The sequence below is a fragment of the Erpetoichthys calabaricus genome, chromosome 15 (assembly GCF_900747795.2).
Source record: "Erpetoichthys calabaricus chromosome 15, fErpCal1.3, whole genome shotgun sequence".
Taxonomy (NCBI): Eukaryota; Metazoa; Chordata; class Cladistia; order Polypteriformes; family Polypteridae; genus Erpetoichthys; species Erpetoichthys calabaricus.
Window position 1 is genome coordinate 80,343,471 of NC_041408.2, and position 15,508 is coordinate 80,358,978.

Sequence of the window (15,508 nt, forward strand, 5' to 3'; positions counted from 1 at the left end):
TGAAATTCTTCAATAAGATTTGGACATAATATGTCTTCTTTAATTGGGAACTTAAAGTGAGGAAAACGTTAAACTTTATAAGAGCTGAGAGAGCAGAAACTGTGTCTGTATATGCCAGATTCATTAGCATCAGGTGAACCATTTTGATGTGAGAAACACATTTTTGGTTTTGTCTCCTCAATAATAACCCCATTTCTCAACGCAACTTTTGAAAGGCCTTCAACTCGAAATTTGAAGCTGTGTCAAAAGTAGCATGCATGTAAAATTAATTTCATGAACTTTGACACAGGAATTTTGGAGGGATGCATTTTCTGAATCATTCTGCTTTACAACCTTCCCGATGGATTCTAAGTTAGTTCAGGTTTATTATACATTCAACATTTCATCAAGATTGACTCTGTGTCACACAAATGAGAGGTGAGATTACCGTGTGTGTGGTTGAAAATGGTTGAGAGGAGGACGTGACTTGAAAAAATCTCATGGCCAAAGTCTCAACTCGCAGGACTTGAAAAAATCTTCCAAAACGTTTTGTCGCATTGCAAGATTTTTTTATATAATAGAGAGATTCTACATAGCCCTTTATGTTTCTAGCCAAGAGGGTTGATGGGATTTCCCCCTTTAGTGGGCATTTTTGGAATAGTTCTTGAAATGCTAGTGTTTTGGGACTCTCAGTCGTAACAGTCCTGCCTGCTTATAAAAGAGCTGCCCGTTTAAATCCAATGTGAAGACTCAAACCTTTAGTCTGGCATATCCTGATTACAGATACTGAATAGCAGTGCATTTGCACTTCTGCTTGTTAGTCATTTGTACAAAGATTTAAATAGTATAATGTGACGGACCAATGGGTGTCCCTTGCCCGGCCAGGAGACCATGAGCAAAGAAGGACAACTAAGAAGCGGAGACATTCCCCTGCCATGCCAGGACAAGAAGATGCTGCAGCTGCACTGGGGTTGACATCCAACCAACCCCAGAAGAACATACTGACTGGGCTGCTGGGACAGGGACACCTGGACAGTGGGTAACTGCATACTATGGGCAGAGCATTCCTCCCACTTCTCGGGCGGGTTGCAGGGGGTTATGTTATGCATTGAGCACTGGAAATCCTCCCAGGTCTTGGTTTAAAAGTGACCCCTCTGCTTGACTCAGGGGCATTAAGGCTCAGTCAGAGTCAAATGTGGCCAAGGGAGTGAAACAGAGACTGTTTAAGAAGGTATTGTTGCCATTAAACCTCTGTGCATGCATCTGAATTGTTGTGTGTGTAGTTGTGTCTGAGGTTTAGGGCAATGCAAAATCCCCCAGAAGCCACAACAATAATTACAGTATGAACCATTAGTAATCCTCCTCTGTCCTGTTACTCTTCATGGTGCTCTGCTGTGGCACTTGGTGCCGCTGCTCTATTACCAAGCCGTTCTCTTGCCATTTGAAAAGTCACCTGAGATATTGGCAGCCTTGGAATCAATGAATGGAAAGATTGTGTTGTCAGATTAGACAGACCAGCATCGACTTTTAATGTAGAATGGCCGAGACAGGGTGGGTGGCCAGTTGGCCAAGGTCTCTAGGACTGTGATTGTGTCTGACTTTGTCTGTTATAACAGGTTTAGTTTCTCCAGGGATGCTGCTCGAGTTTTTGTTTTCCTTTCTTCTATTGTCAGCTGGCTATAATTCAACAATTAATTATTGAATAATTTATATAAAAATAAACTGAATCCAGTTGAAAGGTATAAATAATGCTGCTTGACAATGAAAAGCTTTAATTTGCCAGATAAGAATACTTAACAGGGTGCCTAGAAGGAACTGTCTGAGGGTCTGCCCCTGCCCTTTCTTTGGCCTGCTGTTTGCCCCTCCCATTTGTGTCTGTTGCTATGCAAACCATATTGCATGGCAGTCACATGATGGAGGCAAGGGTAATAAAACAGGGAGCGCAGATGGCGGTAGCTGCCTAGCAGAGTGTACTTTGAGCCTTTGTAATTCTGAGCTCAGCTTGAGCCTTGATGGTTGCTGCATTCATTCTTGTGCTTTGACCTCTTTTTAGGTTCTGCTATTGTCTTGTGCTCTATGGAAACTTTTCCAAGGTAATTTGCAGTATGCATCTTCTTCAGTCTTACTTTTTGATAATGGACTTGAGCAAACCACTTTTTTTCTCAAGGTTCATGATGACAGCTGCACGTTACACAGCGGTACACCCTGGGGTTTGGCTTTTCCTCTGGAGAAGCTGACATTGAGGGGTTATATACGGGACATTTTGGCCTCTCTGATTGAGAAGTGTGAATGTACACCTGACAGGTGGCACAAGGGTGCACTGGTCAGCTTTTCTGCTATAGAGCTTTAGGGTCCTGGGTTCAACTCCTGAGCTGATCATTTTTTGTATGGAGTTTTCATGTTCTTGTAGTGTTCTCCACACATTTTGTTTCCTTTGATATGCTTAAGATGTGAAGGTTCATTTGACTGATAAACTCTAAACTGGCACTAAATGAATGACAGCACCATGTGTGTTTCAATTTACTGCACACAAAATGGCAAAAAGAGTTGCACGGTTCATAATATCCAATATTCAGACCCTTGCTCTCCTCTGATCTCGAACCCCAAAACAGGCTTCAGCCAAAGTAGCATAGCCCCAAATGGAAGGCTTCTTTGTGCTATGTTCTAGCCAAGGATACTTCCCTGGTTTATATCTATATTCCTTTTCCCTTGTCATTTTTGCTCATTTTTCAGTTTGAATAATTGATTGTGATTATCCATCCATCCATCCATTTTCCAACCCGATGAATCCGAACACAGGGTCACGGGGGTCTGCTGGAGCCAATCCCAGCCAACACAGGGCACAAGGCAGGAACCAATCCCGGGCAGGGTGCCAACCCACCGCAGGACACACACAAACACACCCACACACCAAGTACACACTAGGGCCAATTTAGAATTGCCAATCCACCTAACCTGCATGTCTTTGGACTGTGGGAGGAAACTGGAGCGCTTGGAGGAAACCCACGCAGACACGGGGAGAACATGCAAACTCCATGCAGGGAGGACCCGGGAAGCGAACCCAGCTCTCCTTACTGCGAGGCAGCAGTGCTACCCACTGCGCCACCGTGCCGCCTTTGATTGTGATTATTGCTGTTAATAATATTGTTCAGTTCATTCATCCTTTAGTTGTTATGTTTTATGATTTACTATTTTTAAAAGTTTTAGAGTTGTTTATGTACTTTTCTGGAAATGACTTTATGTTCCACATATTTGGGGATCCCCCAAAGGTGAGACCACCCCTTTCATCACTACTAGGGACCTGCCCCTGGCTCATTAAAAGAAGGGGCTTGCATTTCATTGAACGCACTTTGGTGGAGTTATGATTTCAACTTGTAAGTATTGCTATTTGTATTGGATCTTCTAGGTATTTTTAACTCTTCTTGTTTCTGTTTTTAGGATTAAGATTTAGAAGTTTATATGGCCACTTGTTTGTTTTCAGATTGCCTTGTTGGCATCTTCTTTTGCCTTTTTTTTTGCTCTTTTGTGCATTTTGTTATATTCTTCTGTTTTTGTAAATAAAGATTTTTGTCACCTATCTCTTTTCAAGCCTGGGGTTTACAGTAATCCTCTCTCTTCTGGGACATTTACATTATATTTTAGGACTTTTATCTTTTTGCAGCTGAAGCCCATTTGCCCAGGTGTAGGCGGAAGGCAGCTAGTTGAGTAGCCTCTCAGCCTGCAGATCAGTGAAACTTTTCTAGGCAGGCTAGGTTTGGAGTCTGGCCTGATCCTTGGCTTATTTTTGGACGCCTCACACCATTTTCGTCATTTTGTTGCTGAATTCATAACACTACGCCTGTAAATGTCCAAAATGGAGCTCAGGATTAAAGAGTTCAGAAATACTAATAAATACTCCAGAAATACAAGGGGACGCAGGGGACAGGTAGTAATCAATAAAAAAAGAGAAGAGAAAATTTTAAAAAAGCAAAATAAGGGCAAAAAAGGGTTTGCCTACTGGGTCAATCTAATTCAAACAAGTCCACACCCAAAATCTAATACCAGCAGGAGAAAGAAGCAAAATGGCCACAAAAAAACAGAAAATATAACAATACTCACCATTACAAACCTTTTTCTGGCAATATCAATGAGCCTCTGAGGGACTCGTTTCCCAGCCAAACTATAAAGGCTGAGGGCGGTTCCTCAGCAGTGATGTGACGATTGCCCCGCATCTTGAGATTCCACCCATAGAAATCAAGGAATATATCCTTTAATCCCCAATACACAATACATAAATCTTAAATATCACATAAATAGTACAGCACAAACAACACATGACAGATATATTTTTTACCAGAACTTGTTCCCTGGTGTATGTTTATTTTCCTTTTCTGCATTACCTTTGTTTTTTTGTAAATCAGGGGTCTGGCCTGGCAGTGAGCTGGCAGGTAAACTTTAGAGCAGAACTGGGAGGAGTGCATAAAGAGAGCAAAAAGGATTAAAACCAGTGGACTAGAAAAGGCAAACAAAGACATAACAGAAGACAAAAATTGTAATCAAAAAGATATAAGCAAAGAGGCCAAAACCGAACGAGACTCATAAGAAGACTTCCAGGAAAGATCTTTGAAAGAGTTTTGGGATTTACAGATTGGTTATGGAAGAGAAGCCCTTGCTGACCCTTTTTCCCGTTGCGTTGATTACAAACAGGTCACCTTTGAAACGTGGGGAAAGGACATAACGACGGGTACTGAAAATAGCAACGATCAAGGACCTATAATGGCACCCAAAACATTACCAAAAAAAAAACAGTACCTAAATCATTAAGAATTTTGAGTAAACAATGACATGAATGGAATCCCTGATTTCAAAAATCCCCAAGTCAAGTAAAAGACAGTACCATAATATCCAAATGAGCCAATAGAAAAACCAAATCATGACAGGCGCTGCCTCTTGGGGCTCCATCCTCAAAATACTTGAAGAAAGGAGAACACAGGATACATAGATAATAAATAATAAATATATATATAAATACATTGAAGGTCTGAAAAATACTATATAATACAATAATATACTGTATAATAATATAAAATATTTTCCAAAAAAAGAACAAAGACGAAGCAGAAAAGGAATTTAAACACAATTCAGAACACAAACCCTGGTTGTAACATAACACTGTGATGGAACGACACTTGTCCAGAATTGGCTATAACCACTGAAACTGGCACAGGCTTGGCCCTCCACCAGTCTGTATTGGAATAAGTGGGTATGGAAAATAAGTGAACAGAAAATTAAAGTGCCATAAATTGGAGGATTAGGACAGATTGTACACTTTGAACAGTTCAGGACTGCAGGAGCCTGAGCCTAACACAGCAACACTGGGTTTAAAGAAGGTAGTAACCATGGAGGGGTACCAGTCTATCAAAAGCAAGAAAGGTTAATTCTACACTGTATGGAAGACAGAGGGCACTCTAGAGCCATCCCTAAAATTATGTTGCATTCCATTTGAAATGGGAAGTTGGAATTTTGAACTGGAATGCTTCCTTAAATTGGGATTTCCAACTCAAAAACTTGGGGCTGGTCTGTCAAGCCCAAGTTGGTTTGACTTCACCTCATGAACTCAATCCAAAATGGCGACAAACACCACAAACTTTAGTGAGAGCTGTAGTATTACATTGTTTTCTAACAATTCTGTCTATTTGTGTCTCATTAAATCAATCACACACACAGTACTATCCAACGTCTATCTTGTGGACATGTTCTACAGTGTTTGGATATGTAAATACCCCATACGGCGTTGTTAACAAATGCTATTTATTCCAAATGAGAAAGCACAATAAAGGTTTTCCTGGACACATCCATATTGTTTTCTTCTAATGTTTTATCAGAAGGTGATCAACTCAGATGTGACATCATTTCCAGCTCTGACATCCGAGGTAAATGGAACACCGCATCAGAACAATACAAAAATTCAACATATGAGTCAATTTCTTAACAATTTGAGGTAATATATCACTCACACATTTTAAGTCTCAAGCTGATATTGCCACAAGAAACTTATGGCTAATAAAAACTGAACCAGAATGCCAAGGACCCCCACACCCACCTGAGGAGTCTGAGAAATGAGAAAGATGAGTAACTAGGGCTATTGCTTTAGTTTTGAAATGCAGATAATATCAGTGCTGACAGAGTTGTAAATAGATCAACCAATGATTGGAGGACAAAGTACAATAACCGGTAATGCCAGGTGAATAAAAACAAAAGTATAATCCAAAGTCACTTCCATTTATAAGAGGGGCACATAACTATAGGTTTTTTAGTGAAACTGGAATACAACTTGAAATTGTGCTTTTTGTATTTGTGCATCATGTGTTGTCCATTGAATTGCTTTCACGCATTCTTTATCGGTGAGTATGTAAACTTTCAATCAGTAGTGCACTATGATATGCAGTTTATGAAAGATACAGTATGTCTTCCTTTAGCATAGAGAAATATGTACTCTCTGCTTAAATATGTCACTCAAGTCGTGTTAGAATACAGATGTAAAAAGATAAAGTACAACATTTTGGGATGAGAGGCTTTAATACGTTTGCATGGCCTGAGACAGGATGTACTGTTCAGTACAACTTTGGGTTAAAGTAACTGGTCTTCTGAGGTGTGCCAGGGTCAAAAGGGTGTTCTGGGGACACAAAATTGGGTTAAAAGAACAGTGCTGGAAGAATGTGCCAGACTGGAAAGAAGTAAAACTGTGGGTGTGAGTGCAGACAGCCCTTTTACAAATCGCTGAGACCCTAAGCACAAACATTAAAGAGGCTGTCCTGTGTTATTCTGGGCGGCTGGCATGTCATCAGCCACTGTTTATGTATACACCTGTCACTGGCACGTAGGGCCCACAGAGACTTAAATGAGATAAACAGTGGACAGAGTATGTTAGCCTTTGAAATGTTTTTATGGTAGATGCGCAGTATGGAAACGGTGCTGTATGAAAGGAGCTGAGCAGCTGATCGAATGTGGTCAACGAGGGGACATTAAAGTGGCCACATCCACTGCTTGGTGGAACATTTACCTTTGCTGACTCACATCTCCAGAGTCTTGGATTCAGCTCTCAGCCCAGGAGGTGTCTGTATGGTGTCGGCACATTCTCCATGGTGTCAGTCTTGGCTTAGGTCGCACATCTTGGAAGACCCAAGTGGGTTCTTAAGGCTTCAGCACTCTCAAGTGCAACACCCCTAAACAAAGAGAAATATCATTTAAAAATGATTTATAATAATAATAGTACATTTTATTTTATACAAGGCGCCTTTCAGGGAACTCAAGGACACCGAACAACAATAAATAAATAAATAAATAAATAATTAAATAAAAGACACAATTATAAAAAACTTAAAACATCAGAAAATCTAGAAATTAAAACCAAACAAAACCATTATAATCAGGAGGAAAAAGATTCAGCCATTTTAAACAGATGCGTTTTAAGTTTACATTTGAAGGATGAATATGATTTGATATTTCGGAGATCCGCAGGCAATGAATTCCAGAGCTTGGGAGCAGAACAGCTGAAAGCTCTGCTCCCCATGGTGGTTAGACGGGCGGGAGGGACAGTCAGATGGGTGGAGGAAGAGGATCTAAGGTTACGGGATGGAATGGCAACATGAAGAAGGTCAGACAGATATGGAGGGGCGAGGTTATGGATAGCCTTAAATGTTAATAGTAGAATCTTAAAATCAATATGAAACTTAATCGGGAGCCAATGAAGCTGCTGCAAGACCGGAGTAATATGGTGAATAGATGGGATTTGAGTGATGATACGTGCTGCAGAATTCTGGACTAACTGAAGCTTATGAAGAGATTTATTCGGGAGACCAAAGAGTCGTGAATTGCAGTAGTCCAGCCGAGAAGTGACAAGACTATGAACAAGAATGGCAGTGGTGTGAGGAGTGAGGGAGGGGCGAATGCGATTAATATTACGTAGGTGGAAGTAGGCAGACCGGGTGATGTTATTAATGTGAGATTGGAAGGATAGAGTACTGTCGAGGATGACACCCAGACTCTTGACCTGAGATGATGGGGAAACAACAGAGTTATCAATAATAAGAGAAAGATTATTGGTTTTGGATAATGATGATTTTGAACCAATGAGGAGAACCTCAGTTTTGTCACTGTTTAATTTAAGAAAATTCGAAGAAAACCAGGATTTAATTTCAGCAATGCAGTCAATAAGTGAGGGTGGTGGAAAAGAGGAGGTGGGATTACCAGCAAGGTAGAGCTGGGTGTCATCAGCATAACAGTGAAAATTAATGTTATATTTGCGAAAAATATTGCCAAGGGGAAGAAGGTAAATAATAAAAAGAAGAGGCCCCAGGACAGAGCCCTGGGGCACACCAGAAGTAACAGTGGTGGGTTGGGATGTGAAGGTTTTAAGTTGTATGAACTGAGTGCGGCCTAAGAGGTAGGATCTAAACCAATTAAGTGGAGTGTGGGTAATGCCAATCAGAGATAATCTATTAAGGAGAGTGGTATGACAAATAGTATCAAAGGCCGCACTCAGATCAAGGAGGATGAGAATAGTGATTAGACCAGAATCAGCAGCCATAAGGAGGTCATTAGTAATTTTAACAAGTGCCGTTTCTGTACTATGAAGGGGGCGAAAACCAGACTGGAACTTTTCATATAGATTATTGTGAGATAAATGGGTGTGAAGTTGGATAGCTACTATTTTTTCAAGAATTTTGGAGATAAAGGGCAAGTTAGAAATGGGGCGAAAATTATTGAAATTAGTAGGATCAGCACCAGGTTTTTTTAGTATTGGGGTTATAGCAGCAGTTTTAAAAGATGAGGGAATAATACCAGTAGTGAGAGAAGAGTGAATGATGGCAGAAATGAGAGGGACTAGAGAGGGGAGGCAGGCTTTAACCAGAACTGTAGGCAGGGGGTCCAGCTGGCAAGTAGATGACTTGGATTTGCAGATGAGATCTGAAATTTCAGAGGAAGTGGGAAGCTGCAAAGAAGAGAAAAAGTGAATAGGCGAGTGTAGTTCAGAAGGAATATAGAGAGGATCTGGACCAAGGTGCTGATGTATCTTTTGGATTTTCTCGTTGAAAAAAGACATAAGAGAATTACAGAAAGCAGTTGAGTAAAGGTGAGATGGTAAAGAGTCTGGAGGTTGTGTAACATTATTAAGTAAAGAAAACAAAGTTTTGGTGTTACCTGTATTACGAGTAATTAACTGAGTGTAATAATTAGACTTGGTTTGAGCTATACAATCCTTATAATAGAGAAGATGATTTTTATACATCTCTTTGTGGACAAAGAGTCCGGATTTTTTAAACAACCTTTCAAGTTGCCTGCCCTTAGCTTTCAGAAGCCGAAGTTCAGGCGTAAACCAAGGGGCAGAAAAAGAAAAAGAAACAGAACGGGTTTTTAGCGGAGTCAGAGAATTAAGAATACCATTAAGACAGGTGTTATAATATGAGACCAGTTCTATGGGAGTGGATAAATTATAAAAGTCCATTTGGGAATCGATTCTAGAAAACAGCAAATTCAAGTTAATATTCTTAATGTTGCGAAAGGCTATGAGACATGGAAGTTTAGGAACAGAAAAGGTAAGTTTGGCATTAAATGAAAGAAGAAAATGGTCGGTTATAGTGAGTTCATCTGATTTACAGTACACATATTATCTTTGTTACTATAGTACTATAAAGTAAAACAACAAGGTCTGTGTGTCCAGTCCCTCTGAGCAATCGGAGTGGTGGCTCTGAGGCTAGGGATATGTACTGGCAATCGGAAGGTTGCCGGTTCGAATCCCGTAAATGCCAAAAGGGAGTCTGCTCTGTTGGGCCCTTCAGCAAGGCCCTTAACCTGCAATTGCTGAGCGCTTTGAGTAGTGAGAAAAGCGCTATATAAATGCAAAGAATTATTATTAATTGGTCAGTCTGCCTTTGATCTGATTGGTCAGTTTACTTTTGATGATGCAATGAAAAAGGAAGTGTGAGTGTGAGACGCACAAGGAAGAGTAACGGCGTATGAGGCACGCTGAGAGAGTCACCTTTAAAGTTGGCACGTATATAATCGAACAGTAAGTGAGAAAGGCGCCTCAACAGTACTGACAGAGTCTGAGAAGCAGGCGATATGGGAAATGCTCCCACAACCCTAATCTTAACCACAGTGTAACTGGACATTCGATGGGCTTTTCATGACTGACGTTGTGGGCATTATTTTACGTTGAGGAGTTACTGTACATGACTAACCCTATAGGTATTGCAGGCAGCAATTACACTCTGTTGGAGATGAATGACCAAATGGCATATAACAGATAAATATGCACATCACAAACATTTATTAGTAATACAGTAAAATGCATTGCATTTGTCATTTCAACAGATGGCTCATCACAAACATCAACACTGCTTTTATGAATCCCATAGCAAATGGCATATAACAGAGACACAAGCATTGTATGGTGCACTGCAAACATCCCATTGGGATTAATAAAGTATCTATCTATCTATCTAACGCTGAGGTCTACGTTGATTACTTAGATTTCAATCTGCCTTAGATGGGTGGCGCAGCTAGTTTTAAAATATTTGCACAACGTAAACCACAACTCTACATGTTTCTGATTCATTTGACTTTTATATAGGCTGTCCAGGTTGTCTGTTTGTATGCATTGTGTCCCGTTTGGAAAATACCCCAGTTTTTAAATTGCGGCTCATTTAATAAATGTCAACGGTAAAATGTTATTTGATATAATTTAAACAACGTGCAACTCCACCCTGACACACTATGGGGTAATGAGTTGTGCACCGTTTCGGAACTACGAAAATACAGTGAGCCTATTTTTATGTATTCTTGTCAAATTAAATTGGACAAAAGAAAAACTGATATTAACCGATCTTGTCCGTCGTCATAATTTATTGGTATGATACTCATTAAAAAGTATTTTTTTCTAAGCAAGGAAATATCCAAACAGCAAAACACACGTGCAGCGCTGGGGTAAGGATAGTATATAAAATACGTAGTATATATAGTATATAGTCACCAACGTGTATTTTACAGTAACTTCAAACACTGCAGCTAAACAAGAAAAGAAATCAGGTAAGGCGCTCTGGACGCAGGAGGTGGAGTATATCATCCTATCAGAGCTCCTCCTTTCGGGTCGAAAATCTACGGAAAGCTGTTTAGATAAAACTATTGAGTTGTTTTTGGCTGCGCACATCATCCAATCAGAGTTCCTCCTAGCATCACGTGTTTCTGTGACGTTCTACTTGTAGCCTTGCCAATATCATAACCATTCATTCAATTTACATCGATCACGAACCTTTATCATCATAATCCTCATTATTATTATTGGGTTAACTGATGTCAATCTTAGTCTTATCTTGTTGTCCATATTTTGTAAAATGACTGGCATAACTTTAGTCTCGACACTTAATACTTCAACAGCACCTCACGTAATAATTCCGATTAATACGACAGGTTTAAATAAACATCGCACTTTGGGGCTCGACAGCTGGATGAATGCGGTATGCCGTGTGGCTTGTGGCCCAGATCGCACGCCACAGAGTTCAGTTCTGACAGTCCAGACGTCGAGGATCGCGAAGTGACAGGCGCCACTCGTCTCAGGTTCATCACTTGAGGATATGCCATTACGGAAGTACACACTGGCGCCAAGTAGCGACCAAAGACAAGAAGTGAAGTTTTGCACTCTTGACTTGCTCTCAAAGAAATGTCGTCCCACTAAAATGAGAACGCAGCCGTTGGGTTCCGAGGAACAGTGCACACACTGGGCGTAAATGTGTTTCACAATGAAAGAAGAAAAACGCAATTGTAGGAATAGTTCAGAAAGAACGGCTCAAAAATCACTGGCAATTTAAAAGAATGAGCACGACGCTCTTTATCTCAGAAACAGACGGCGATGAAACCACGATATAATAACTCAGGTGAGTGTAAGATGTGTTATTATTTTAGACTGTAGTTTTTAAAGCGGTTATCAAAGCCTGTGTACTTTACATCTAGCCAATTGTCTGTCATCTGCTGCCCCGTGCACAAAGTAAGGTGAGCGCTGCCGTCCACCCGCCGGCAGTTCCGTTTTTTGTATCGCAGTCTCACAGCTGAGCGTGAATCACAGAAGAGAACTTGTTGTTATTTGTAGCACTGTGGAGCTGCAGGCATGGCCACATTTATTTATTTAATATAATAAACGGTAGCAGTTAGACAAGAGTTCAAATAATAGCAGACCTTCTGCTTTACAGAACTGTGTTTGATTGCAATGAGTTTAGAGTTTGCTTTCGTTTAGCAATTTGAATTGAACATAAAATCTATTTGGTGGACCAGCTACTTGATGAGGTCTATGGCTTGATGGAAAATAAATTAATTGCGGCTACAGAAGTACAAAAACATCGGTGGTTGTACAGAAATGGCAAATTAAATGATATCTGAATAATACGTTAACGTGAGCGTACACGTCATCAACAATGGGCAACTTTAAATTACACGTGTATACTCAGTGATGGCATGGCGCCCGTCCGGGTTTGGTTCCTGCCTTGGATCGAGTACTACAGGAACAGGCTCCAGCTTCCCCTGTCCCAGAAATGGAATAGGATGTATCCAAAATGGGGATGTAATTTTTTTTGGACAACATTGTCTCCATAGATTAGTTTGTTACATTTTTGTAAGCATATTTCCATTAGAAAAAAAATAGAACACTCAAGATGAGAACAGGCCATTCAGCTCAACAAAATTACTAGTCTTATCCACTTAAATCTTCCAAAATAAAGTCAAGCTCTGAAGATCCCCAAAGTTCTCCTGGCCGACACATTGCTTGATCACTTATTCCATGTGTCTATGGTTGTCCGTGTGAAGAAAAACTTTGGTACTTGTGTACTAAACGGATGGCAGGTCCTACCCATTCTAGTGTTGGGCTCCGTGGGGGAGATGCCCCGGTTGCTTAATTTTTGGAGTTTAAATTATTAGACTGACCTACCCCAACCACAAATACTAACCTTAAAATTAGTGGGGGTGGAGCAAAGTTGCCCATAGGTCCCTAATGTTAATGTTCCCTTTGGGTGCCTAATGTTAAAAATGAAAATCCAATTTGTGTCAATATAATAGACAAGGGTACTGGCCGTCCATGCCATTCTAATGTTTGTACGAAATTTACTCCTAAGAACTTTCCAACTGTGTCCCCATGTTCTTGTTTTAAATTAACAGTGTCAATCAACTGGACTAATTCAATCATGACTCCTCTTAATCTCCTTTTGGTTAAACTGAAAAAGCTCAGCTCTTTTAATCTTTCTCTCTTCTCTGGATTTTGTCCAGAGCTGCTGTGTCATTTTTTGTAACCTGGAGAACAAAACTGCACCCAGTACTCCAGATGAGGCCTCACTAGTGTGTTATAAAGCTTGAGCAGAACCTCCTTGGACTTGTACTCCACACATCAAGGCGCTATATAACCTAACATTCTGTTATCCTTCTTAATGGCTTCTGAACATTGTCTTATTAGATTTGAATATTAGTCCAGTATTCCTTTGTAGATGAATTACAGTAATTGTGACATTGTACACACTGTGATGTGTGGTCAGTGGCGCTGTGCCGATTTTAAATAAATAAATGTAAACACATTTCTCATTAAAAGTGCTTCTCTGATTTAATGATCCCACTCTATTTTCTGTGAAAAATTTGAAGCATCTTCATAAAGGAATGCTTTCTTTTGATTTCTGTTCTGTTGGTGGTGGACTTGCCCATTTTCATATACATTGTCACACAAATGAGACATACTCAGATAAAGGTTTGGGGCAGCCACCCGTATAATCTGGTATCCTGGCTGCAAAGTCGTTTTCATCAAATAAACAGCACTGATGTGCATACAATTGAGTCCAAGACAAGATTGAGGAATTAAGAAAAAGTGCAGGGTTTTAAAGGGGAAGACAGGAAGTGAAGTCATAAGGATCAGGGTCATGTTCGTTCTCCATTGGTTCAAGCCCGGACGTGACATCAGAGGGGACGGAGCCAGTAAAGTCTCCTTCCATTGGCTCGGTCCCGGAAATGATGTCACGAGAACCAGGTGGAATCTCCCGGGAATGGTCTGCAGGCAAGAGAGAAAAAGTGTCAGTGCACTCTGCCACCTCCCGGCATGTCTCAGATCTGCCGTCACTCAAGCCCTTTAGCTGCCTCCCATGCGCACGTGTGTGACAACATATAAACTTCAGATATTTGCGATGTCAGAGGAAAGTAGAGATAACGCAGTTTAACTCAAGGTAAATATGCACACTCCTCACAAACAATGTCAGAACTTTAGAGCTTCAAGGCAGTGCAATAATTAAGAAACATAAGAAATTTGAGAAACGAGAGGAGACCATTCAGTCCATCAAACCCATTTGTTTAGCTAAGTTGTCCCCATATCTCATACATATTCTTCCTGAGGGTTCAAAGATTTCGGCTTCAACTCCATGTCTTGGTAGTTTGTTCCCAATTCCCACAACTCTTTGCTGGCTTCAGTCATGAATACACTTCTCTAAATTTCCACTGATGTCTTCAAGTATGTGATTCACCCTTAAGCTGAAATAAGGTTGCTGGATTTACTTTATCAATGCCTTTGAGGATTTTGAAGATCTGTATGAGATCCCAATGCAGTCTCCTCTGGTCGAGACTAAGCAGATTTAATTCTCTGAGTCTATCATAGTAGGACATGTTCTTAAGTCGTGTGATGCACCTTCTCTGCACATCTTCAAGTGCTGCTTTGTCTTTCTTGTAGCATGGTGACCAAAACTTCACACAATACTCCAGATATGGTCTTACTAGTGAGTTATATAGTGTTAGCATAACATTCCTTGACTTAAATTCAACAGTTTTTATGGTAAAACCTAACATTTTGTTTTCCTTTTTAATTGCTTCTGTACATTGCTTAGTCAATGAAAATGTTGTGTCACTATAAACCCCTAAATCATTTTCAGAGGTCACTTCCTGTAGGTCAGCGTCTCCCATCTTGTATTTATAATTGATGTTCCTGTTGTCCACATGTTGCACTTTGCAGTTTTCAACATTAAACTGCATTTTCCAAGTGTTTACTGAGTTTTGAAGCTTGTCCAGGTCTTATTGAATTCTTCTTGCTGCTGCAGTTCCTCCAATTTTAGAATCATTTGCAAATTTGGCAAGTTCACTAAACTATACCAGAATCAATGTCACTAATGTAAATAAGAAAAAGTAACGTGGGTTTGAAGACAGACCCCTGAGGGATTTCACTGATGACTACATTGCATGGGGAACATTCTAATCTCATCTGTACTCTTTGTCTCCTGATGATTAACCAACTTGAGGTCCAGTGTTAGAGGTTACCTCTGATGCCTACAGCTTCTAGTCTTAGAAAACAACCAAAAGCTTCTTGAAAGTCAAACTAAATTGTCATATGCTTTGTTTTTTGTCAACTGTTCCAGTTGCTTCTTCAAAAAAAATCTAAAGGACTGGTTTGGCAGGACCTTCCTCTCATAAACCTATGATGCCCGTTATTTAGTAAATTATTTTCGTTTAGATAATTTTCTAATTTATTTCTTATAAT

At 40.2% G+C, this 15,508-nt stretch overlaps 1 protein-coding gene across 1 annotated transcript in view; it reads left to right on the forward strand.

Moving 5' to 3' along the window:
* The first annotated feature begins 11,292 nt into the window (after nt 1-11,292).
* abcc10 (ATP-binding cassette, sub-family C (CFTR/MRP), member 10) overlaps nt 11,293-15,508 on the forward strand; it is a 55,860-nt gene continuing 51,644 nt past the window's right edge. The window contains exon 1 of the mRNA XM_028820162.2: nt 11,293-11,894. The gene's annotated coding sequence lies outside the window, so the exon portion shown is untranslated. The remainder of the gene's footprint in view (nt 11,895-15,508) is intronic.